This window comes from Odocoileus virginianus, chromosome 19, assembly GCF_023699985.2.
Source record: "Odocoileus virginianus isolate 20LAN1187 ecotype Illinois chromosome 19, Ovbor_1.2, whole genome shotgun sequence".
In the NCBI taxonomy this organism is placed as follows: domain Eukaryota; kingdom Metazoa; phylum Chordata; class Mammalia; order Artiodactyla; family Cervidae; genus Odocoileus; species Odocoileus virginianus.
The window spans coordinates 36099441-36126521 of record NC_069692.1 but is presented as its reverse complement, the minus strand read 5'-3'; the positions used below and the strand labels follow the sequence as shown (position 1 = coordinate 36126521).

Sequence of the window (27081 nt, the reverse complement as noted above, 5' to 3'; positions counted from 1 at the left end):
AAATTATAGAAGGGGACTAGACTGAGGCAGATGCCAAATGTTTTATGACTGATAACAACTATCCAAGTGAGAAATGTGAGGGCCAGAATGCAGGGATAATGACAAATCTAGGAAATACTTAAAAAGTAGGACCACCAGAAGCTGCAGATGAGGATGAATGATGGGGATGGTGGAGACTAACTGAGGAAAGTGAGAAGTCCAAGGTATGATGGGTTAGGTGATTGTGCCATGTCCTGAGACAGGAAATACAGCAGACCTCATCTGTACAGTGGGAGGTGGGGAAAAGATGAAGGTGTTTGTTTGGGACTGCCGAGTTTGGGATGCCTAGGGACCTCTGTGCAAAGACAGCGAAGAGACAACAGGATACAGGCTAGAACCATAGAGAGCAATACCAGCTGAGAATACAGGTTTAGGAGTCATAATATATTGTTAATTGTTTTCATGAGAAAACCCATGGAGAGTGTAGAGAAGCATTCTGAACTGAGAATGAAGTTCTAAGGAAGGGTGAGGTGAATAAAGGGAGAGGAAGCTGAAGATGCTAAGCCCAAGGAGAAAATTAGGAGAATAACTTAGTGAAACCAAGGGGAGAGAGCTTCAAAAAGAAATGGACATGGCAGAGATGAGAAATTTCAGGTAAGATTAAAGACAGGAGTGTTAACTAAGATATTTTATGGGCTTAATGGAGCTATGTGGAGTAGTTTGAGAATGGAACAGGAGGATCTCAGGTTGGATGCGTGAATGAAGATGACCCTCTCACGAAAACACGGGGGCACTAAAGGGGGTTCCATAACTTCATGGGGACATAGGCGACTTTATAACTCCCAGACTCCACTTCCTCACCTTTAAAAGGAGAAAATTAATGCCGGTCTATCTGTGGCGTTATGAGAATTAAAAGCTACTACTAATAATAGATTTTATGTGAGATTGAATGTTTTATAATAGTTTGAATGTTCTCGTGTCCTTTCACTGAATCAATTTGTTGCTGCTCATCACAATGTTTTCATTTTCATAATATCTTTATCATCAAAGTCAGGTGAATAACAAGGCATTGAATTGATTGCCTTTATATATTTCCCTAGCTCAAGTTTTTTGATTGTATGTAACTGAGTTTGACCTCAGAAAACATTAACATATTTCTTTGCCACCTGGAACAAGGACAGTTCAAGTTTGGTCTGGGAATAGATGGAATTAAAGCAGAACATTTCCTTCCTCACCCGCCTTTACAAACTGAAGAAATGGCCTTAGAGAGATTAAAAGTAAATGTTACTTGCTTTAAGATAAATATGACCCACTGAGAATTCCAGTTGTAGATTAGTTCAGTATTCAAACATTTCTTTAGATCCAACTCCTGAAATATCTGGCCACTTTTTAAGTTTTGACTTCAGATTTCAAAAGACTGAGTCTGTGCTTAGATGAAGTCACACAGCCGTGGACGTGACTTAACAATTGTTGCCAGCTCATAGGGAATGAGGCAGCAGCAGGGAATGCCAGGTCCACAATACAGGTGCAGGAAGCAGGTAACTTCTTGGAGTTATCCGAGTCAAATCCAAGGCTAAAAGTTCACCAGTTTCCCAGGAAGACAGTGATAGAGGCCACACCCCACGATTCATCTCTCAAGCTACCAAAAACGCTACAGGTGAGAACATCGGGCCTCATCTCTTTCCAGATATTTCAACAGAAAAACTCTGTAGTTTGTCCATTTCTAACCTATGAGAAGGTTTGATTTTAGCTCAGTTGGTAAAATATTCGCCTGCCATGCAGGAGGCTCTGGTTCGATTCCTGAGATGGGAAGAACTCCTGGAGAATGGACAGACTACCCACTCCAGTATTTGGGGGCTCCCCTGGTGGCTCAGACAGTAGAAAATCTGCCTGCAATGCAGGAGACATGGGTTCGATCCCTGGGTTGGGAATATGCTCTGAAGAAGGGCATGGCAACCCACTCCAGTATTCTTGCCTGGAGAGAATCCCTATGGGCAAAGGAGCCTGGCGGGCTACAGTCCATGGGGTCGCAGAGTCGGCCACAACTGAGCGACTGAGCACAGAACACAGCAACCCATAAGAAGGATTCTGTCAGTGAAATAACAGCAACAAGAACAAGAAAAAAAAAAAAAACAGGAAATACATCATCCTTCATAGAAAAAAATTTTTAATTTACGTATACCCTCCATTTAGCCTAGGCAGTGGAAATTCCTTGAGTGTATGTGAATGTCTGTATGTGCACTTTATATTTTAAATTTTCTGGATTATCTAGACGTTTCATGTACTAATTCTGGCAGGATTTCCCTTTAAGGATGTCCTGCAGAGAACTTGCTACTCATAATTTTAAGTAAAAATTGACGAGTGCTTTTTCAGCCCAGTAGGAGTCAGCTATGTACATGTCACAAGACTTGGAGGAAACCCACATACTTCTATTTTCTCCCTCAAAGTTACAAAGGCTGCAGTTGGGAGGGACCCTTAGATAGTTTTGGTGGCCCATTCTGTACCTCTTGGAGGTAACATATGAATGTGTTGGAGGAGAAAGTAAACCATCATATATTCTCCTTTCATCCTGTTTAAACTGTTGGAAGAAGCGGCTTTAAGAAAAAGTAAGTTTTGTTTTCTTCTTCTTAATGTTGTCTTTGCATTTCTAATTTTTTTTTAAGTGCAGGAGATTCTTATAAACTTTCTCATGGCTACTTAAAGGAAACTTGGTGGTGACTTGGTTTTACTTGGCAAGCAAGTATACATCTTGAAGTTTCTTAGAAACTTTTTAAAAGGCATTTGAGCCAGCAGTTATCAAACTTTATATGCTGAGCTTTTCAGATTTCTCAATTTGATGCCATGTGTATAAAGGCAACATAGTAGCCAGATAACTCTTTTGAGTTGTCTCCTGAGTTCTGAAAATTGTCTATAATTGGAGATACAGCTTCACTGTATTCATAAAGAAAAGGAATGACTTGATTCTGGGGTTTTAATTGGCTTAATTTATTTGAATGACTAACTTTATCACTAAGGATATTTTATGACTGGATTTATATAGCCAGAGCACAATTTAAAGTCATTTACAGATTTTGAATTAGTGAGATTCCTGCTATAAAAAAAAAAAGAAAAACTGCCTATTTTTCACAAGCAGACATAAAGACAATTCCTAATCTTAGGCTTTCTAAGATTGAATTAAAATGTCTGTGTGTCTGACCCATGTGTAATATGCTGAATGAATCTAAAGCATTGCTTCTTGAAACTGAGATAGTATTATGAAAGCAGAAGTATGCTTCCCATATGTGTTTATACTTTTTCCCTCTCTAATCAGATTCTTTTTGGTGCCTGTCATCCATCTGAAAACCAAATGCAACTCCTCAACTTGTCAATCTGGGTTTTGGAAATGTGGGAACCAAAAAGAATCATTAAAAAAATGTGTAATTCTTATAAATAAAATGTAACAAGTCATTTTAGCTGTCATTTCACATTCACAATATTATCATGTATAGGTTCTAGGATTTTTATTAGCAACATATATGGGTTAAAATTTAGCACAAACAGTTGCAAATATACACATTGCACAAGATATTTCTTAACATATTTGTTATGATATGTGCCTAAAGCCATAATCCAAACTGCTTGATGGGAAAGGTAAACTCTGACATCTGTTTTCTACACTTGTTCTATTTATTCCCATGTGTTGTCATTAGTTGCCAATTCTGGGACTGTTCTACCTAAACAAGAGCAGCAGATTTGTGCTTTAATGTAACATCACCTCACTGACAAGCCTACCTCTTATTTTTATTATATTTGCCAACAGCATTCTGAGTAAAGTCGGATTAATTTGGGTTCCTTAAGCAAGGGTAGCAATTTTCTACTATAATACTGAAAATAAAATTTTTTCTAGAACATGCTGCATAAGCTTAGATTTGTTTTTTCACATTTTCAATCTAGGAAATGATCTCTTTAGAACTGAAAACCAAATACTTGGGTTCACATGGAGAGTTCTGAATCAGATGTCAGTTAAACAACCTTACATTTCCATGTTCTTGTAATTCTCTTTATCCTTCCTGATAGTCATCATTTTTCTTGGTTACCTGTTGGCCCCCTGGAAGGAACTGTGAATAGGAGGGGAAGGAGAAGGAGAAAAGGGGACTCCCTCCTGCCATAACAGCTCAAATCCCTCCAAAATTATCAGCTTGAGCACTATCTCCACATTAGACTTGGGATCACAGATTCTCTTAACAATCTGAGAATCAGTGGACGTGTCTCAGAAGAAACAAGGCACATTGTATATAGATTTTTTTTCCTTAACATTTCTGGGATTGATATACACTTGAAACCTGTCCTTGAGTATTCTTGAGGTGTCCTGATTATGAACTACTATTCACCACAAAACCAGACATAACCTGGAGTTGGTGGGTTTATGCAATCTTTAAATGGATTAAGGTGGAAGTATGTCTGTCTCTCTCAACTTACCCGAGGACAGGTAAGGTTAAGGCAAGGATTTTAGCTGAAGATGACATTTAAGGGTTAATTTTAGAAGCAGATACATAGTTAATCCATAGTCATACTTGTTCTGGGCAGCATGTCCACTGATTTAAAAGTGGAAGATTCAAACATCAGAAGTTTCTTCTGTGGCGACTAAGGCTTAGAATGGGAAGGTGATAGGACTAAGCCTCTAGAGACCCCCAGAATGTGGAACAGGTGACTGCAGGGGGACCTACCTATTCTCTGGCCATTCTCCCGAATCCCCATACCGACCTGTTGGTAGACTGGGGCATAAAAGCGAAGATCTAAACCAGTGCCCATTATCTCAAATCCTATACTTCACGGATCACGGACTTTAATCTTTCCTTCTCTTGGCGCCTCTCATCAGCATTTAAGCATGTTCAAATCCCCCATCTTGAAAACCTTCTGCTTCATTACCTAGCTTTTCCAGTTACCCTCATTCCTAAGCTTTATAGACCAAAATCCTGAAAGTATTGTCTCCACTCTGTAAAGAATCCCGACTTTCTTAGTCCTCACTTCTCAATCTATTGCTGTCTGATTTTGACCCTCATCAGTTTTCCCCAGCTCTCACTGAGGTGATCAATCGCTAGTGTATTGCTAAATCCAACAGAAATTTCTTATTCTCTTCTTACTGTTTCAGAACCATTTTACCTTAGTCTCCACTTTCCCCATCTTGAAACACACTCTTTACCCAGAGCTTCCATGATGTCCACCTCCTAGTTTTCCTCCCACCTCTAAGACCACTATGCTCAGTCAGTTTCACAGATTCGTCTTCCTCCTCCCTATATCCTACATTCCTTTTCTCTTTCTGAGCAATGTCACAGCTTCACTTACAGTCTATTCTGTATACTTAGGAGTCCGGAATCTTTATGTCTAGCTAAGATATCTTTTCTGAGCAACAAACCTCTATGTCTGATTGTCTGCTGCATATAGGACTTCCCAGAGCAGGTGTAGACCTTAGTGAATCCAATGGAGTAAGTGGAGGGACATGAAGGGCAAGCCAGGTAGAAATTTTGACCTAGAATTTGCCCTGGGATCCCTTTCAAAATGTCCAAGGAACTTATGTGGTTTCCCCGCACTCGCTCTTTGGACCTGACTGAATAGCTCTCCTTGACTTTCCCACAGTCCTCTCAAGTCTCATTTTAATCTAAAAGTAAACTCATCAACTGCCTCTCATACTTTCCACCCTGCTTCCCCCAAGTATCCTCATACAGAAAATGACACCATGATACAACTGGCTGCTCAAGCCAGAAACTGGATGTGAACTAACTCCACCTCTCCCTCAATTTATGTACCCAAAGAATCTCCAAATTCTGCCCCCACCACCTCATCCACTCACCAGCTTCCCTCCTCTGTCACTGCCATCACCCTATTCAGGCTGCCATCCTCCTTTATTTGGTGAACAGTGGTCCTTTCATGGGTCTCCCTGCCTCCAGAATTGCCTTCTTTGGCTTCACTCCCCATACTGAAGCCGGAGTGATTGACGTGAAACTACTGGTCTAAAAACAGATTTGATTCTGTCCATCTCTTAGTGCAAGCCTTCTCCTGACTCTCCACTGGCCTTAGGATAGTGTCCAGATTCCTTCTCAAAGTTAAAGAGAAGCAGTAGAGTTCAGTGGGTTGCAGCAGATGTCCCCTAACTTTAAAGAGCTCAGGAACCACCTTGTTAAAATGTATATTCTGATTCTGTAGGTCTGTGTTGGTGCCGCAGTTTTTGCATTTTTAATAAGTTCCCAGGTGATGCTGATAATACTGGTTCATGGACCATACTTTTCAAGCTAGATTGGCTGGAGCTCAAGTCTCTGTTGTATTCCTCACTAAATCGGATAACTTAGAAGAGCCACTTAGTGCACGTACACACACACGTGTGTGTGTGTGTGTAATGTCCTTGTATATGAAGTGAAGATCATGACAGTATAACTTTCTCTTGGGTTTAAAATAAGGAATAAATGTGCTATAATAAAATTACAATAGTGTCTGGCACAGAATAAGTATTAAGCACAAGGTATTTTTCTTACTAGTTAAGACTCTGCATTGGAGAAGGAAACGGCACCCACTCCAGTGTTCTTGCCTGGAGAATCCCAGGGACAGGAAGCTGGAGGGCTGCAGTTCGTGGAGTTGCAAAGATTGGACACGACTGAGCAACTGAGCCCTGAGCACAAGACCCTGAATAATGTAGCCTCCATAGTCTTCTCCAAAACAGTTTTTACTATTGCACTGATGGGCACACCCAGGAATGCACACGTGTGCACACACACACACACAACACGCTCTACTCAGTCACAGCAAACGACCTTCAGCACAGTAGGAAGTGAGCACATGCCTCTTTTCTGCCAGGCCTCCATGGGCGCTTCTCCACAGAGCTCTCTGCCTACAGACCTACTCACCTTACTCGTATTCAGGTGCTCCTTTCTCTGGAAAGAGCTTACAGACCACCCTCTACCCAAATCTCTGTTTGATACCACTTCTTCATATTCTCAAACTGCCAGTGTACCCTCTTGGGCTCACATTGTAGTCTCATTTATTTATCTTCTATAAGACTGCATGCTCCATTAGAGCAAGGGACTATGGCAATTACTGCTGAATTTCAAGCATTCTACACACTGTTGCAAGTTTCAGATGATCAGTAAGAAAGAATGCATTTTATAGACACATTTCCAAAGACCATAAAATGAGACATGGAGACAGGGAACAAAGATTTAAGCTCTGATGTAATAGAATGAGCTTCTCTACAAATGCTGCCTCTGGGTTGCACTGTTAACCCACTGGAAAGGGGGAAAAAGTTTTAAATTCATTAAATAAATATGCAAGGCTAAAAAGTCAGTGCAAGAGTGATAGTGTGATACAGAGGAAAGAGTCGAAGCTTTGAAGTCTGGTCCATGTTGAGTCCTCTGTGAACCTGAGCAAATTAGTTTGCCTCACTTCCTTAAAGATGGAATAAAAACACCCATCTTGTAGAATTTTGTTTTAGAATAATGCTACCAGTAGTCGCTTTTACTTTTATATCTTCTCAAATTCTGCTTATACAATTCTGCTGCTACTGGACCTTAAGATTTTCCTTTGCTTATTCATTTTGCCAGAGCAGAATTATCAATGGACCTTAAGTTTTATTTTGCAGTAGACCATTTGGATGTATCAGGTTCTCCCCTCTCATTATTTAAGAATATACTTTGAGTTTTATTTTCAATTTAATTGCAATGATAACATGCACTGAAGATAATGGGGAAATCGGCTTCTGGGATTCTTGCTTTCCAGCTTGAGTCTGTTCTCTTTAAAGATCTTTTATATTTAATGATTCTTGCTGTTCTTAAGACAATTTAAGTAAAATGCCATTATCATGCAATTCCTAATACTTTTTAAAAGTCTACTAATAGCTGTCCTGGTCAAGGTATCAAACAATTTATCATTTTCCTGACAGAGTCAAAAAGTCATGTTCATTCCTTCACATATTCACTCATTCATTCAAGTAGATAAAGTCAGTATAGTATTAATATCTACAGAAATACTGGTCAAGGTGTTCAATTTTTCTTATATCAGGAATCTCTCCACTGTGCTGATAACCATTTCATGGGTGAACAAGGAGATGCCTATGATACATTTTGACCAAAGCTTCTCAGTATAGAACAATGCCTTGACTTTATGTCAAAATTTTTTCTTCACATTAAATTCAACATTTCTTTAGCAGTTCACAGATATAATTTGCATGCAGGGAGAAAAAATGCATCTAACACCAAGCTATCACATCACTTAAGTGAAGTAAGGTGTAAAAATTATTTCTGGTCTTGTAATTACATTCATTCTATTAATTTGATGCCTTGAACATTTCTACACTTACACTATTACAGAAGATTCTAATCACTGAGAGTTTTTTTTAATAAACTGTATTACTAAAATCTAATTTTGTTCAATATTTTTCCTTATTTTCAAAGTGATATAGTATGCATTGTACAGTTTAAAAAGTAATGAACAGTAAAAAATCTTTTTAAAAATCCATAACCTTAATCAATAATTTAACATTTGAGCATATTTTCTTCTAAACTTGTTTTCTACTCTTCAAAAATATTTATGTGGTCAAGATCACACTGATTATTTAATTCCTACTTTTTTTCCACTTAAAGCAATATTAGGAGCATTTTGCCATGTCATTAAGGAATTTTCCAAACACCATACTTTCCAGTGTTACTTTAAAAGTCATTTAGTAAATAATTTTATATTTTTTAAGCAGTGTGCAGAAGTTCTTTTCAAACCCTAGTTAAGTATAATTTAATAGACACTCAACAAAATATAACTAAAAAACACAAAATGTATTTTATGTTTTCTGTAAATGGAAGAGACGTAAATATTTTAGATTTCAAAAACTATTCAGCCCTGCAGTGATAGTTCAAAGGTAGCCACAGACGGTAAATGAAAGAGGCTGTGTTTCAGTAAAACTTTATAAGACACTGAAGACTGAATGTCATGTAATTTCACGTATCAGAAAAATGATCCTTCTTTTGATTTTCTTTGATCACTTAAAAATATAAAAGCTATCTTTAGGCCTCAAGCCATGCAAACACAGATTGTGGCTGGATTTTTGTTCTTGAGATGTAGTTGGCAGCCTCCACTCAGCAGCCTAGTTCCAAGAACCTTGGCTTCACCAAGTTTGAAAAAGTTCCATGAACACAGAAATGTGAATATATTCTTAAGGAGAGGTAAATAACTTTCATTAGGTGCTAAGAAATTCTTAAGCTAAAAATGTTTAAGAATTACTGTCCCAGATAATAGACCCGAAAGCACTTTTTTGTAAACCACGCATGTGTGTTATTCACTCAGTCGTGTCCGACTCTTTGTGACCCCATGGACTGTAGCCCGCCAGGCTCCTCTGTCCATGGGATTTCCCAGGCAAGAACACTGGAGTGGGTTGCCATTCCCTTCTCCAGGGGATCTTCCTAACCCAGGGATCAAACCTGGGTCTCCTGTACTGTAGGCAGATTCTTTACAGTCTGAACCACCAGGGAAGCCCTTATAAACTATAAATCATTATTAAAATATCTATTAGTACTTTGCTGATTATACTTTCCACTCAGACACCAAGTGATCTGAAAAAAGTTGACTAATGAAAATAAATAGGCATTATCAGAATTCTATCTGAAAAACTGATACTCAGAATGAAAAAAGCTTATCAACTGTAATCTAAAGAGGGACCAGATAACAAGTTAAATTACTAAAGACATTTAAAATATAATTAATGGTTATTCTGATCAAGGTAATTAAAATATTTATTGTTTGTCTGTTTTTGACTGAGCCAAGAGCTTAAAAATAACACTATTCATTCCTTTGTTTTTTTTAAGTTTTAACTACTAGTTAAAATAATCAGAGAATCCTAATTTACCACTCTTATTAATAAAAACTAGCCTGTGTGTATATATATATATATATATTGTATACACATTCTGTCTTTTCTCCTCTCCTGCCACATGCATATGCACACAGCACAGCAAAAGGACTTAAGGAATAAAGCCTTCTTTATTGGAATGTATGTACAGATTTGAAAGTCCCACTTACACATGAGCCTCTCCTTTCAGAGTTCTAGGACAATTGTGAAATAGACACAGTGTCATATATGAATCAGTTTATCATCAATGTTTTTATTGCTAAGGCTGGGTTGGAAAACAGAGCTTTTCCCTGAGCCTGCGCCTCCCAGCCTGAACTGAGCTTACTTGCAGAGAGGCAGAGAACGGCTGCAGTGGGCTCCCCCCAGGAGAGCAGAGTTTAGCCCTACGCCTTGGCAAATCCCACTGGAGGGAAGTGGGGGACACTAGAGTGGGGTCCTTTGCCCAGTTGCTTCTCAGCTAAGTGACTCCCCAGGTAGAACAGAATCAGCAAGCGAAGGGGCAAACATTTCACCTCCAAAACTTTCCAAAGACAGATTCCTTCACATGGTCAGTATAGAAATCTGAGAGAAATGAGAGATTCTTTAATATAATTTTTAATTCAAAAATATTCCTGCTTCTTTGTATAAATGTAAGCTCTGCTGGAATTCCAATAGAGCTATTCAAAGCTGTAAAGGATGATGCCATTAAAGTGTTGCACTCAATATGTCAGTAAATCTGGAAGACGCAGCAGTGGCCACAGGACTGAAAAAGGTCAATCCTCATCCCAATTCCCAAGAAGGATAGCACTGAAGAATGTTCAAACCATAGGACAGCTGCACTCATCTCCCATGCTAGTGAGGGCATGCTCCAAATCTTGCATGCTAGGCTTCAGCATTACTCAAACCAAGAACTTCTACTTGTCCAAGTTAGGCTTAGAAAAGGAAGAGGATCCAGAAATCAAATTGCCAACATTCGCTGGATCAGAGAGAAAGAAAGGGAATTTCAGAAAAACATCTACCTCTGTTTCATCGACTACACTAAAGCCTTTGACTGTGTGGATCATAACAAACCGTGGAAAACTCTTAAAGAGATGGGAATACCAGACCATCTTACCTGTCTCCTGAGAAAGCTGTATTCGGGTCAAGAAGCAAGTTAGAATGCTGTATGGAAAAACTGATTGGTTCAGGATTGAGAAAGGAGTATGACAGGGCTGTCTGCTGCCATTCTGCTTATACCTATATGCTAAGCACATCATGAGAAATTCCGAGCAGGATGAGTTACAAGCTGGAATCAAGATAGGTGCAAGAAATATCAACAACCTCAGATACGTGGATGATACCACTCCAGTGGCAGAAAGTGAAGAGGAACTAAAGAGCCTCTTGATGAGGGTAAAGGAGGAGAGTGAAAGAGCAGGCTTAAAACTAAATGTTAAAAAACTAAGATCATGACATCTGGCCCCATTACTTCAAGGCAAATAGAAGGGGAAAAGGTGGAAGCAGTGACAGATTTCCTCTTCATGGACTCCAAAATCACTGTGGGTGGTGACTGTAGCCATGAAATCAGAAGATGATTGCTTCTTGGCAGGAAAGCTATGACAAACCCAGACAGTGTGGTGAAAAGCAGAGACATTACTCTGCCAACAAAGGTCCATATAGTCAAGGCTGTGGTCTTCCCAACAGTTATGAATTGGTGTGAGAGCTGGATTGTAAAGAGGCTGAAAGCCGAAGAATTGATGCCTTCAAACTGTGGTGTTGAGCAGACTCCTGAGAGCCCCTTGGACTGCAAGGAGATCAAGCCAATCAATCTTAAGGGAAATCAACTCTGAATACTCTTTGGAAGGACTGATGTTGAAGCGCCAGTACTTTGGTCACCTGATGTGAACAGCTGACTCATTGGAAAAGTCCCTGATGCTGGGAAAGATTGAGGGCAGAAGGAGAAGAGGGCATTAGAGGCTGAGATGACTTGTTGGCATCACTGATGCAATGAACATGAACTTGGGCAAACTTCAGGAGATGGTGAGGGACAGGGAGGCCTGGCCTACTGCAGTTCATGGGGTTGCAAAGAGTTGGACACAACTTGGCAACAGAACAACAATAACAACTGTAATTTTAGTTTAGCATAAACTTAAGTCATCAATGTAAATTGTTGAAATGCCAAATAAGAGGGATTTTCAGTTGATGGTATACGTCTCAGGCCTGCTTAACAGTGTGGTCTTCAGCTGACCAAGAAGAAAACAGTAGGCTAGAATTATTCATAGCAACGTGTGGTTGAGTTCTCAAAGTTCCGACAAGTAACAGTGAGTGACCTTTCACCTACCCAGGTATGGACCACCCCCCAAGCGTGGTCCCAGCAGCTGTAGCGATGATCTCTGGCCTAGTCCACACCCCCACCTACTGCTTCCCACACAGCTGTGCGGAGTCCTTTCTGCTTTTCCCCACCTTTACTTAGAGACTCACTTTTATCCCACCTTCAAGCTACAGATCTAAACATGCACATGGGTGCCCAGCGTGTCCGACTCTTTGCAATCCCATGGACTGTAGCCTGCCAGGCTCCTCTGTCCATTGGATTCTCCAGGCAAGAATACTGAAATGGGTTGTCATTTCCTCCTCCGGGGAATTTTCTCTACCCAGGGATGGAACCTGCATCTCCTGCATAGGAAGGTAGATCCTTTACCACTGAGTTACAGCTCTGGAAGAAGCCTTAACTGACATATTCTAGAAATTTCCTAAAATTTCCAGGGCATCCTGTGGATGCCAGGGCCTCCTCTCACTCCCTCCCATCCACAATATTTAGTGAGTGCCCAGCATGTGTTGATAACATGCTAGACAGGAGCTAGTTTGGGGCCGACATAGCATCTGTCCTGCCTGAAGCTCCCTGTTGAGCAGAAAGGATGGTTAACTAGGGCTACGGTGCCCAGTGTGTGCTGACACACAGAGAGCCATGGAGTTCTAGAGCCAGGACTCTGGTCTGGGGGCAGAGTCTTTACTCCATCAGTAAAGTGCTTATTTGTAAGTCTCTCCCATGCCAGAGTAGAAGTTTTTCACAAGGAGAGACCCAGTTTTACCTTCACTGTCAAGCACTATGTTAGGCACTCAAGACCTCTTTGTGAAAACTACAGAAATAAAGTTCACCATGTTCAGAGAACCGTTTGCTGTTGTTGGGTTTAAAACTGAAGAAACCAGGTCAACGCAGATGCCAGATTTTGAAAGGTCTGAAACTCTATGCTAAAGGACGTAGACCAGGAATAGGTCACAGAAAGCAATGTGATTCAGAGACAGTCATTTAAAGACTCTGGATCAGTCCGATTTCTAAAGTGGGAGGGCAGTGGCGCTTTGACCCTAAATGGTTAAGATCCTACGGCCAAAGCTTCGACTTTCTTCCTGCATTCATTCAACACATTCTTAGGCCAGGCTCTCTTCCAGGTGCCATGGACACAACCCTGAACAAGGCAGAGGACACCGCCTCCGCTAGTGCGACAGGTTGGCAGGCCTTAAAAGTCCACACTCTGAGTGAGGCCTGGGGTGAAAATGAAAATAACACTAAATCGTGACCAGTAGTTGTCAACTAAAACTGTGAACATTTGGTTTTCAAAGGAATGACAACAGATTTTCCCCTTTGCTTTATACACAGAATTAGCATAAGCAACCTGAGATCCACACATTGTATTGCCAAAGCTGTAACCCACAAGTGCTGAGTGAAGGCCATGAATACTTTGGGTCCAATCATTTTCCTTTGACAGATACCAAGAACTGACTCTGGTTAAATCTCTGAGACTGAGAACAGATAAAAATTAAAGCTGATTTTAAAGATTACCCTATAACTATTTCAGTGGCCACCCACTCCATCACCAACAAATTTGGAACTATCAAGCGAGTAGCTTGTAATTATTGATTAGTGTTATTAACAAAGTCCAGGATATAACCCTGCCTTGTATCTTTTTAAATGACATTCTGGGTAGGAAGATTATTTTGCTTCAGGTATAAATACTAGGAAAACTAGTTAGCCTTAATCTCCACCCCTTCTCCAACCCAAACCCCCTCTTCAGGGCACATAAACTCACACATACATACACACACACACCCCACACATGCACACACATCACTACCTCAATTTTTTAGGTGATGATGCGGAAGATAAAGCTTTTCTTCCCAACTGCACAGCTGATCAGTAATAACTATAACAAAGGCCTTCCCTGGTAGCTCAGAAGGTAAAGAATCTGCCTGCAGTGTGGGAGATCTAGGTTTGATCCCTAGGTCATGAAGAGCCCCTGAAGAAGGGCATGGCAACCCACTCCAGTATTCTTGCCTGGGAAAATCCCATGGACAGATGAGCCTAACTGGCTCTAGTCCATGGGGATGCAGAGATAGACACGCTGAGGAACTAACACACACAACTATAGCAAAAACCAATAGAAGCTGAACTGTCTGCAATGTTGGGGGGAACATGTACTTGCTTTTGAGGCTAATGACATGGTTTCGTACAGCTAGTGGCAGCTTGCCTTCAGGCATGAAATGATCATCTCTCTTCACGCATGTGAGGCTGTAACCTGGACACAGTGAAAAGGTAGAGATACAGACAGTGCCAGCACTAAAGAGCCTCTTGATGAAAGCGAAAGAGGAGAGTGAAAAAGCTGGCTTAAAACTAAACATTCAGATAACTAAGATCATGGCATCTGGTCCCACCACCTCATAGCAAAGATGGGGAAACAGTGGAAACAGCAGCAGACTTTATTTTCTAGGGCTCCGAATTCACTGCAGATGGGACTACAGCCATGCAATTAAAAGACACTTGCTCCTTAGAAGAAAAGCTATGACAAACCTAGAGAGCATATTAAAAAGCAGAGACATTACTTTACCAAAAATGTTCTATCGAGTCAAAGCTATAGTTTTTCCAGTAGTCACGTATGGATGTGAGAGTTGGACTATAGAGAAAGCTGAACATCAAAGAATTAATGGTTCTAAACTGTTGTGTTGGAGAAGACTCTTGAGAGTCCCTTGGTCTGCAAGGAGATCCAACCAGTCAATCCTAAAGGAAATCAGTCCTGAATATTCATTGGAAGGACTGATGCTAACACTCCAATAGTTTGGCCACCTGATACTAAGAACTGACTCCTTGGAAAAGACCCTGATGCTGGGAAAGATTGAAGGCAAGAGAAGGGGGTGACAGAGGATGAGATGGTTGGATGGCATCACCTACTCACTGGACATGAGTTTGAGCAAGCTCCGAGGGTTGGTGATGGACAGGGAAGCCTGGTGTGCTGCAGTCCATGGGGTTGCAAAGAGTTGGACATGACTGAGCCAACTGAATTGAACTGAACTTCACCTTTTCCCTTTTTAAAAAATCACAGTGGTAACCAAAGCTGTCATTTCATACAAAGTTTTTGCCTGTGTTTGTATGAAAACAGCCATAGCAAATGGCCTCTATAAGGAGGCTGGAGATCTGAATTCTGGATGAAGTTTTTTCAATGACCACTCTGTAAGCTTAAAAAAAGTCAATTTGCCTTCCTGGACTTCAGTTTTTCTCACTTGATAGATGAGTGGAATAAACTAGAGAATTTCAAAAATGCCTCTCAGCTCCTAGATCTAGTGGTCTAGTGGTACTGTGTAAATGGGCTGAAATCAGAATCATTTTTTAAAGAGAATGAACAATATCAAAATGACTGTAGCATTAGAGGCTTTCTCTCTAAATATCTTATTGTATCTATAGGGGATTCCTTTCCCCAAGTTTCTCTATAATTCTTCTATGTCCCCACATCTTCCTTCCTTCTTTCTCTATCTTTCTTCATCCTTGTCATAATGACTGAGATTTAACTATTTTAGTAAACTATTGAAGTAAAGATTGGTTGGTTGTACAACTAATATATTGGAAAGTGGAAGTCAATTCTTTCTTTTTCCTTTAGAGAAATGAGATCGTGCAGAGCAAAGTTGAGAAACTAATTGTGTGAAATTACCAAAACGGTGGTACATGTAAGACTCTAAATGGGTCACTAAACTGGCATTAAATTTTGGCTGATTTTAAAGAAAATATCATTTCTATTTAACAATTTGGTCCTAAAGTTCAATCTTTACTAACTAGGAATCTGTCTGAAAAGAAGTTTTATTAAAATTCATTTTGATTAACAACGTGGATATTTCCTTTTAAGTATTTACAAAATTTTATTTGGAAGATATATTCCATTTTTCTGGAAAAAATACTAGATCTATAAACATCCTCTTTGGAGTTTTGTTTCTATCCCTGTAAAATAAGGAGCTAAAATTAATCTATCTCTTCTAGTCCTATATGTTCTATCATCAAACACAAGTGATTTAAAATAAGTAAGTTTAGTTTTTTGATTTGTATTAAGATCTCATTTAGTTTTTAAAATAGGTCATTTGGTACAAAATTCAAAAGGTACAAAAGACTACATACAAGTAGAAAATAAATCTCACTACCTTCCCAGTCTGTTCATCACTGTTTTGAGTTTCTCCAAGAGTGATTAGGTATTTTTAAGTTAAATGTTGATTAATGAAAAGGTAAACTCTAAACTCTGGGAGCTGGTGATGGACAGGGAGGCCTAGTGGGCTGTGATTTATGGGGCCGCAAAGAGTTGGACACAACTGAGCAACTGAACTGAACTGAAGCAAAGTTTTTTTTATCAGTACCAAATATTATAGTGCTTTAGGATAACAAATTATATATATTCTTAAAATTTTCTATCTACCATTAATTCCTATATATTTCAGCAAGGTTTATTTTCCCATAACTCATAACTATTTTAATGTATTTTGATATACATTATCTAATTTGCTCCAAAGCACCATCTTTGGGTATGATTTACAATACTCTACCTTATAAGGCAGAATACAAATGTCATATTTTTTTTGCCATATATGTATTTAGATGCTGCCAAAATGCCAAATGGAAGGCTGATTAGAGTAGTTTTATAAACTGGTTCTTTGACTTGTGCCTGCAAAAGTCATGAAAATGATCAACTGAGAGTTAAGAATTTCGAGAATGAGTGGAAATTGTGTTCCCATGAAAAGGGACACTTATGCCTTATGGTCAGCCCTCAGTGGCGGACTGCTGGGATTGCCACCCTCACCCCTGGTCTGTGAAGGACCAAGGAGAATCCCTACCAGAAGTTCACAGGAGTATAAAGGCTGCAGGGACTATTACTGTTGAAAACAGAATTAGAAGGTCCAAAGAGACATCTACTCCAAACCCGTTTCCATCTATTAAACTGCTGGTAGACTTGCAAAGACATAGACATTTGCTAGCCTCTGACTTGCCCTACCAGTTCAGAGGAAAAGAAAGAGCATCTGGTGTCTCCTCCCTAGAAATTAAGGGAAGATAGTTTATACCTGGCATGCTTCTAGTCACTAGAGATTCATAAGGATGACTTCCAACAGAATATTCAAGATGGGAGGTACTTCAGCTTATTTTCTTGAGTCATCATCACTTTCAGTAAAAAACGACTGTAAGTTTTATCTGAGACATTTTAAAAGATCATCCAGTAAGTGCTGGACACTTCCAGGCTCCATGTGGAGTACAGAAATGAGTAAGATACAAAGTTAGGTGGGTCTTTGGAAGCATTACTAAGAACAAAACTAGTGAAGGTGATGGAATTCCAGCTGAGCTAAATTCAAATCATAAAAGATGATGCCGATAAACTGCTGCACTCAATATGCCAGCAAATCTGGAAAACTCAGCAGGGGCCACAGAACTGGAAAGAATCAGTGTTCATTTCAATCCCAAAGAAGGGCAATGCCAAACAATGTTCAAACTACTGTACGATTGTGTCTCATTTCACATGCTAGCAAGGTTATGCTCAAAATCCTTCAAGCTAGCCTTCAGCAGTACATGAATTGAGAACTTCCAGATGTACAAGCTTAGAAAAGGCAGAGGAACCAGAAATCAAATTGTTGACATTCACTGGATTATAGAGAAAGCAAGGGAATTCCACAGAAATGTCTAATTCTACTTAATTTACTATGCTAAAGCCTTTGACTGTGTGAATCACAATAAACTGTAGGAAATTCTTAAAAAGATGAGAATGCCAGACCATCTCACTTGCCTCCTGAGTAATCTGTGTGCAAGTCAAGAAGCAACAGTCAGAACCAGCCATGGAACAACAGACTGGTTCCAAACTGGGAAAGAGTACATTAGGGTGTATACTGTCACCTGCTTATTTAACTTATATGCAGAGCATATCATGTGAAATGCCAGGCTGCATGAATCACTAAGCTGGAGTCAAGATTGCCGAGAGAAATGTCAACAACTTCAGGTATGCCACCCTAGTGGCAGAAAGCGAAGAGGAAGTAAAGAGCCTCTTGATGAAGGTGAAAGAGGAAAGTGAAATAGTTGGTTTAAAACAATATTCAAAAAACTAAGATCATGGCATCTGGTCCCATCACTTCATAGCAAACACAAGGTGGAAAAAGTGAAAACAGTAACATATTTTCTTTTCTTTGGCTCCAAAATCATTGTGGACAGTACTGTAGCCATGAAATTCAAAGACACTTGCTCCTTGGAAGGAAAGCTATGACAAACCTAGACAGCATATTAAAAAGCAGACACATCACATTGCCAACAAAGGTCCATCTAATCAAAGCTATGGTTTTTCCAGCAGTCATAGATGGATGTGAGAGTTGGGCCATAAAGAAGGCTGAGCACCAGAGAATTGATGCTTTCAAATTGTGATGCTACACAAGACTCCTGAGAGTCCCTTGGACTGCAAGAAGATAAAACCAGTCAATTCTAAAGGAAATCAACCCTGAATATTCATTGGACGGACTGATGTTGAAGCTCCAATACTTTGGCAACCTGATGTGAAGAGCTGACTCACTGGGAAAGACCTCAGTGCTGGGAAAGAGTGAAAGCAAAAGGAGAAAGGGGCAACAGAAGATGAGATGGTTAGAAAACATCACCAACTCAACGGGCATGAATTTGAGCAAACTCTGGGAGATAGTGAAGGACATGGAAACCTGGCGTGCTGCAGTCCATGGGGTTGCAAAGAGTCAGATATGACTTGGTGACTGAACACCAACAAAGATACAGTGGTTGCCCTCAGTGAGCCTACATTATGGTCATAAGGAGTACAATAACCTCCTCCTCCTCCTCCATAATTTATAATAGAAGTTAGAATATAAAAAGTACCTAAGAGAAACACAAAAAAGAGCCTTCATTGAACATATTGTAATACAACTTGTAAATATAACTCATGTACTTTATATATACATTGTAATATAAATTCATATATCTTAAAATGCAAAAATGTCTGCAGCTTTAATTACTTGAAATAGAACTTGTTGATAGATTCTACTTCAGAAGGCCCAGAAAAGAGCTCCTCTTCCATCATTATGTTTTATGAATTAGAAGAAGGTCATAAACCAAAAGAATTTATAATATACACTAATGCCAGGATACATAAAACCAGTATATTATATGGTTAGACTTGTCTTATTCTCAGGAAAAAACTGTGTGATTAATTGTGAACTCTTATTTAGTGCCCTTAGTTAAATGACTGAAAGTTCTTCCTAATTTGTTTAACTTGAGTTGTCATTTTTAAGCCATTTTTTGACTTAGAAAACTACTTTATAGGGTCTATTAGATAAAGGATATATTTATCATTTTACATTGGCCACCTTCCAAATAAAGCATACTCTTCACTTCATTGGAGAGTTTCTAATGTTATTTTTCATCAGAATAGAAGCAGTTTCTCATATTTAAAAACATATTTATTGGAAGAAAAATCATGGAAAGCATTTTTTGCTTGATTCTTCTATATTCTGAGTAGCATTACTTTTAGGTTTTCAAGATTACATGGAGTTAAGATGCATCGACCAGACTGTTGTGATTAGAGCACTCAGCTCATCTTTCCTAAATTCTTGAGTCCGTAGTTATCACCCTAACCTGCTCTCAAGCCACTGTGTAAAGTGAGTATGTTTATCACCTTCTTAAGGTGAATTAATAGAGTAAGGATAGAGTTTTCTCATTACTAATTATGGAAGGAAATTAGAGTTTATTTTAAAACACCAAGAAAAGAAAATAGCTGTCTTGGTTTTATAGTGATCAAATCACAATGTCTTTATAACACATGACATTGAATTCAAAAATTGAAGGAAAAAAGGTACAAAAGACAGTGCATTTGCTGTCTGATGAAGCACATTCCACTAGGCCACAGCAAAATTCTCCTGTGGTCTTGTGACCTCAAACACCCGGCCCTGTAAGGAATTCAGCTGATTAGCATGTGTTAGAGATTCAGTCCTTCTAGAGCAGACATAGTTTCTGCAGGGGCAGGTCACACTTCTTGCTAAATATACTTGTATTTGTCAACAGATGCAAGAAGCAGCAGGTAGAAACAGTGTTAAACAGACGAATTACTGAGCACCCTCCCCAGTGTTGAGAAAACTACGCCGGCTCAGATGGGGCTTCCCTGGCGGTGTTAGTGGTAAGGGATGCACCAGCAGTCCTGGAGACATAAAAGGCACGGTTTCAGTCCCCGGGTCAGGAAGACCCCCTGGAGGAGGAAATGCCAACCACTCCAGTATTTTTTGCCTGGAAAATCCCAGGGACAGAAGAGCCTGGCCAGCAATGGTCCATGGAGTCTCAAAGAGTCCGACATGACTGAAGCAACTTCGCACAGCACGGCACATGGGGCTGATGCTGAGAGTGGTTGCTGAGCATGAAGAAGGCGACCTCAAACAGAAAAGAAGAGCAACCAAACAAAGCAAAACAAAACAGAACCAAAAAACGATCACAACTACTATCTTCAATATTCCATAGAGTACTTGAATTTTTCAAAAAGCTTAGAAGTGGGTGAAGGAAATATTCTCTAATATTTACATCAGATCTGCAGTTATGTTTAGATTAGAATCCACCTCCAGGAAATGAGGCTGATCTGGGGGGGTTCACAGGCAGGAAATACCCTGCCGCTACCATGTGCTGACTCTACGTGAAACATATTTACATAAGTTACCACGTTTAGTTCAGTCCTTGTATATACCAAACCCCAGTACTAAATGAGAACTCGATTTTTTGAGGAGATCCTCAGGCAACCTAGGAACAGTATTTGCTTTTCCAGAACAACTTTTACAGAAATAACAGCAAGTTGACAAGGAGTAGAAGGGAAGACAACTTATACCTATTGAAATGATGGTGGTTCCTTTAGGATGAAAACTGAGACAAGCCTAATGATGGATTTAAAAGCAGGAAGTTTGGTATTTGAATAGGCACAGGCCTACATAATGCAGTTTCACCTTAAAGGTGGTATTCTTTATGTCTTGAAATTTTTCTTATATCCCAGTGAGGAAAAGAATCAAGGATGGTATTAAAACCATGTATTTTTAAGAGTCCTCTATTTTTTCTATTTTGTAAAGAATATAACATTTGATAAAAATATGGTTATTCTTATATAGTACCATGAACTACATTTTACCTCTGTATCAGTAATAGATGCCATAACTACATGATTCTGAATGTAATCCCTCCAAGAAAATCATACAAAGCAGTTGTTTTCTTTGTTAGTATCCACAGGACAAATTAACCAGATGGAAAGCTCTTGTCAGCTGTTTAGTTTCATGGGAGAGCAGTGGTATCAGCTCTCAGGGGAATTCTCTTCTGACCTCTCTACACAGAACATTCAGCTTCCAACAAACTGAGCTTGTGAATACATCCCTAGAGACTAATATCAAACATTCCACCACAATTCTATGATGCTTGTTTTAGGTTATTTTTGATTAATGGCCTGAAGTTATGGCTTTAGTTATTTTTAAAATTGTTTGTTGAGTTTTCAAAAGTAGTGTTTGAGGGGTTAGGAAAATAGCCTCCTTCTTCAAAATGGGAACTACAGTTATAATTGCACATTTTCCATCAAATCAAGTACACCTATAGTCAACTCACTCATGCCTTTTTCATCCCAATCGCACTTGATACTTTAGTGGGATCATACGCTGCTAATGATGTTCTCATTTCATAGTTAAGGAAAGTAAGTGCCAGAAAGATTAAATTGTTTCCATAGCACTCATTTCTATGCTAGGGCTAAAGCAACTACTGCAACAAACTATACCCTCTGCATTCCAACCCAATATTCTCTGTATATTGTGTGTTGTGTTATAAGCAAAATCCTTATAATAAAGGACACACAGGTCTACTCAACTCCACCATCAGAACTAGGAAAAGAAACAAAGGAAAAACCTAAGAGTATAACTTTACTAGCTACTCCAACTCCTTAGTGTTTTCAAATCTGAAAATTAAAATTTTTCTACTGTTCAGTTCAGTCATTCAGTTGTGTCTGACTCTTTGCAACCCCATGGACTGCAGCACACCAGGCCTCCCTGTCCATCACCAACTCCCAGAACTCGCTCAAACTCATGTCCATCGAGTCAGTGATGCCTTTCAACCATCTCATCCTCTGTCATCCCCTTCTCTTCCTGCCCTCAATCTTTCCCAACATCAGGGTCTTTTCCAGTGAGTCAGTTCTTCACATGAAGTGGCCAAAAGGATTGGAGTTTCAGCTTCAGCATCAGTCCTTCCAATGAATATTCAGGACTAATTTTCTTTAGGATGGACTGGTTGGATCTCCTTGTAGTCCAAGGGACTCTCAAGAGTCTTCAGCACCACAGTTCAACAGCATCAATTCTTCAGCACTCAGCCTTCTCTGTAGTCCAACTCTCACATCCATACATGACCACTGGAAAAACCATAGCTTTGACTAGATGGACCTTTGTTGGCAAAATAATGTCTCTGCTTTTCAATACGCTGTCTAGGTTTGCCTATGACAAACTTTCAAAGGAGCAAGTGTCTTTTAATTTCATGGCTGCAGTCACCATCTGCAGTGATTTTGGAGCCCAAAAAAATAAAGTTTCTACTGTAGAACATGTATTAATACTTATTTCATCTGCCCTAGTTTACACAGACTGTGGAGGATATATTTCTTCATATATCTCACTTAACTCTGGCCAAGTTCTGTCAAATTCAGTTACTCAGATAACACTGCAGTGAAACAATACTTCAGCTAACATCACAGATTTCAGAAGACAATGACATTGCAATCTTGGTAAAGACATGATTTGTCTGTGAAAATCATATTCACAGGCTAGTGCAGCTTCCAAGAGAGAATTGAAGCATCTGTCATAACAGTTCAAAAACTGTTAATGGAAGTTTACTGGTACCCACAGTTTAGAGAGAAACCCTTTAATAATATCAATAGATTAGCCACCTTCTGCTGTTTCCTTGATACCTTCCTCAGCTGGGATTTAAAGGGCATTCTAGCTGACTTCTTCAGGGAAAGTGAAAAGACCCTCCTTGCCATAGACAAGAAGCTTCCTTGGAGCTTCACCTTCTGTTCCCTAATCTCTATCTCAGTCCTTGGATATATTTGCCAAAGATATAATAGATATGAATTAATTTTACTGTTGAAGTCAACATATGCAAATTCTTAACTTTTTTATTCTTGAGCCTTTATCTTTTATGCTGTTGATAGAATCCTCTGTGTTTTCATTAGTACTTGTCTTGGATTCCAAGCTCATGGGAAATAGGAAGCTTTCCATTCATTCATTTCTTCAGTCATAAAGCATGTGCTGAAGCCCTGCTGTGCTCATACATGAGACACACAGAAGTAGGCATCATCCTTCCCTTGAGGAGCTTAGAAGCGAGAAAGACACAATATGAATGTGGGGGAAACACACACGTGTGAACTAATGACAGCAACTTCTGCGTCCTCAGAGATCTGAGAAAGCTACGGAGAAGGATCTTTAGCTGGACCTTGTACCATGAGGGGGTGGGCAAGGTAGGGGGTAGAAGGAGAAGGTCATTAAAGATAGAAGAAAAAATCATGTGTGAAGGCTCAAAAGTGTAAAAAGACAGTGCATTTGAAGAATAGGGAGTTATGCATGTGTTCTAAGTCACTTCCGCCATGTCCAACTTTTTGTGACCCTATGAACTGTAGTCCACCAGGCTCTTCTGTCCACGTGATTCTTCAGGCAAGAAGAATGGAGTGGGTTGCCATGCCCTGCTTCAGGGGATCTTTCCAACCCAGGGATCAAACCCAAGGCTCTCATGTTTCCCACATTGGCAGGCGGGTTCTTTACCACTGGGCCATGGGAAATGGCTAAAGCTTAGGTGGTGTGTGTGTGTGTGTGTGTGTGTGTGTGTGTGTGTACCACATGGCCCAAGGTTAGGGAAGGGATAAAGAGATAGTGAGAAAAGTAGACAAAGCAGTAAATGGTCTCTATGCTAAGCAATGGGCTTGATTTTATAGTCAAAGAAGAGTTGTCATGTTTTTCTCCAGGGAAAGGAGATGATCATGAGTCTGAGAAAGAATTTTCTTGAGCATTGTGAAGGATGTTCTGGAATTCCCAGGGAAACTGATCTTATTTGGAGAGCAAAAGTCAGCTAGTAGAAATGTGCTTGCTTCCACTCAATAGAATGAGAAATTTTAAATAATATCTTCAATTCTATGTAAGCCACTATTGTTCATCAGAGATATAAGGGGGGAGGTACACAATGATTTAAGGAATGCTTCTGAAATGGAATCAGTAAGATATGGTATGGGTTCCCTGATGGCTCAGTGGTAAAGAATCTGCCTACCAATGCAGGAGACAAAGGTTAGATCTCTGGGTCAGGAAGATCCCTTGGAGAAGGAAATGGCAAACCACTCTAGTATTCCTGCCTGGAAAAATCCTATAGACAAAGGAACCTGGCAGGCTACAGTCCCTGGGGTCACAAAAGAATCAGACATGACTTATCAACTAAACACCACCACCACAATAAAGATATGTTGTGGGGAACAGGCAGGAAGGGAGGAGAGAATAACTGAAACAAGTGCATTGGCAGACTAGCTGCCATGGTTATACATGTATCACCATGGTTTCTGTAACTCCTTTTAGAGCATAGAAAAATATACTTCACTCAATGAGGCTTCCAAAATGCTCTGTACTGACCATCAGCACACTACCTGCCCTCAGAGCAACAATTCAAATTAAAATACAAAACGGTGAAATGAAGCCCAGGTAAATTCATCTCAGCATAGTTCAAATTAAGATTCTTCATCCACTTTTAGTCTTCATCCAAGCTCTGTATATCAATCACACGTTTCAAAGACTTCAGTGTTTTGAACTAATATTTTTTAAGAGCATTTTAACATTCCTTATGCCCTTTGGATTTAAATTCTTTCAACTTCTTTCCTAAAGAAAAGGAGAAACAGATCTACTTTACAGAATCAGTGAAAGACAGGAATGGGCATCTGAAGCAGTCATGCAGCACTCCCACATGAGCAGAGATGGATTAGCACAGGCTGAGTAAGGCCACTATGAATAACCAGATGACGATTAAGCCAGAAAGTCCAGCAAACTTTGAATTAAAAGAACAGTGCAATAAGAAAAAAAATAAAGAACAGTGCACTTTGTGGATGAACCCAGAATCTGAAGTATGTCAGAAAGAGAAAACAAATATCATGTATTAACGGATATGTATGGAATCTAGAAAAATGGTGCTGATGAACCTATTTTCAGGGCAGGCGTAGAGAACAGACACAGGCGCGGGTAACACAGCGCCGAAGGAGAGGGGGTGATGGACTGAGAGAGCAGCATGGCTACACGTGCACTATATCAGATCCCTTGGTGGCTCGGATGGCAAAGAGTCTCCCTGCAATGCAGGAGACCAGGGTTCGACCCCTGGGTGGGGCAGATCCCCTGGAGAAGGGAAGGGCTACCCACTGCAGTGTCATTGTCTGGAGAATCGCATGGGCGGAGGAACCTGGTGGGCTACAGTCCATGGGGTCGCAAAGCGTCGGACACGACAGTGACACACACACACACACACACACACACACGTGTAAAATAGACAGCTGGTGGAAAGCTACACACACAGGGAGCCCAGCTCAGTGCTCTGATGACCGGGGCGGAAGGGCAGGGCTACAACTGCACATCTAGTGGAGTCGCGCCTCTGTACAGCAGAAACTAACGTCCTATCACTAAGCAATTATACTCCAATTAAAAAATGGGCCAAAGAACTAAACAGATGTTTCTCCAAGGAAGACATACAGATGGCTAACAAACACATGAAAAGATGCTCAACATCACTTATTATCAGAGAAATGCAAATCAAAACCACAATGAGGTACCATTACACGCCAGTCAGGATGGTTGCTATCCAAAAGTCTACAAGCAATACATGCTGGAGAGGGTGTGGAGAAAAGGGAAGCCTCTTACACTGTTGGTGGGAATGCAAACTAGTACAGCCGCTATGGAGAACAGTGTGGAGATTCCTTAAAAAACTGGAATTAGAACTGTCATATGAACCAGCAATCCCACTTCTGGGCATACACACCGAGGAAACCAGATCTGAAAGAGACACATGCACCCCAATGTTCATCGCAGCACTGTTTATAATAGCCAGGAGATGGAGGCAACCTAGATGCCCATCAGCAGACGAATGGATGAGGAAGCTGTGGTACATATACACCATGGAATATTACTCAGCCATTAAAAAGAATTCATTTGAATCAGTTCTAATGAGATGGATGAAACTGGAGCCCATTATACAGAGTGAAGTAAGCCAGAAAGATAAAGACCATTACAGTATACTAACACATATATATGGACTTTAGAAAGATGGTAATGATAGCCCTATATGCAAAACAGAAAAAGAGACTCAGATGTATAGAACAGACTTGTGGACTCTGGGAGAAGGCGAGGGTGGGATGTTTCAAGAGAACAGCATTGAAACATGTATATTATCTAGGGTGAAACAGATCACCAGCCCAGGTTGGGTGCATGAGACAAGTGCTCGGGCCTGGTGCACTGGGAAGACCCAGAGGGATCAGGTGGAGAGGGAGGTGGGAGGGGGGACCGGGATGGGGAATACATGTAAATCCATGGCTAATTCATTTCAATGTATGACAAAAACCACTGCAATGATGTAAAAGTAATTAGCCTCCAACTAATAAAAATAAATGGAAAAAAAAAACATGTATATTATCAATAGTGAAACAAATCACCAGCCCAGGTTGGATGCATGAGACAAGTGCTCGGACCTGGTGCACTGGGAAGACCCAGAGAAATCAGGTGGAGAGGGAGGTGGGAGGGGGGATCGGGATGGGGAATACATGTAAATCCATGGCTGACTCATGTCAATATATGACAAAACCCACTACAATACTGTAAAGCAATTAGCCTCCAACTAATAAAAATAAATGAAAAAAAAATTTTTTTAATAAAGTAAATTAATTAGAATAGTACACTGTTCAGTTCAGGACTCTTTGTGACCCCATGGACTG

At 40.0% G+C, this 27081-nt stretch overlaps 1 protein-coding gene across 5 annotated transcripts in view; it reads left to right on the top strand.

The window, feature by feature from the left end:
• Positions 1 to 300: 300 nt before the first annotated feature.
• Positions 301 to 27081, top strand: part of FHL5 (four and a half LIM domains 5) — a 50199-nt gene continuing 23418 nt past the window's right edge. For 2 of the 5 annotated variants that reach the window (XM_020903413.2, XM_020903393.2), the window contains exon 1: positions 1467 to 1636. The gene's annotated coding sequence lies outside the window, so the exon portion shown is untranslated. Of the gene's footprint in view, positions 634 to 1466; positions 1637 to 2314; positions 2586 to 19611; positions 19739 to 27081 lie in introns of those variants that run through there. The other 3 variants (XM_020903398.2, XM_020903406.2, XM_070450095.1) reach the window with 3 other exon arrangements.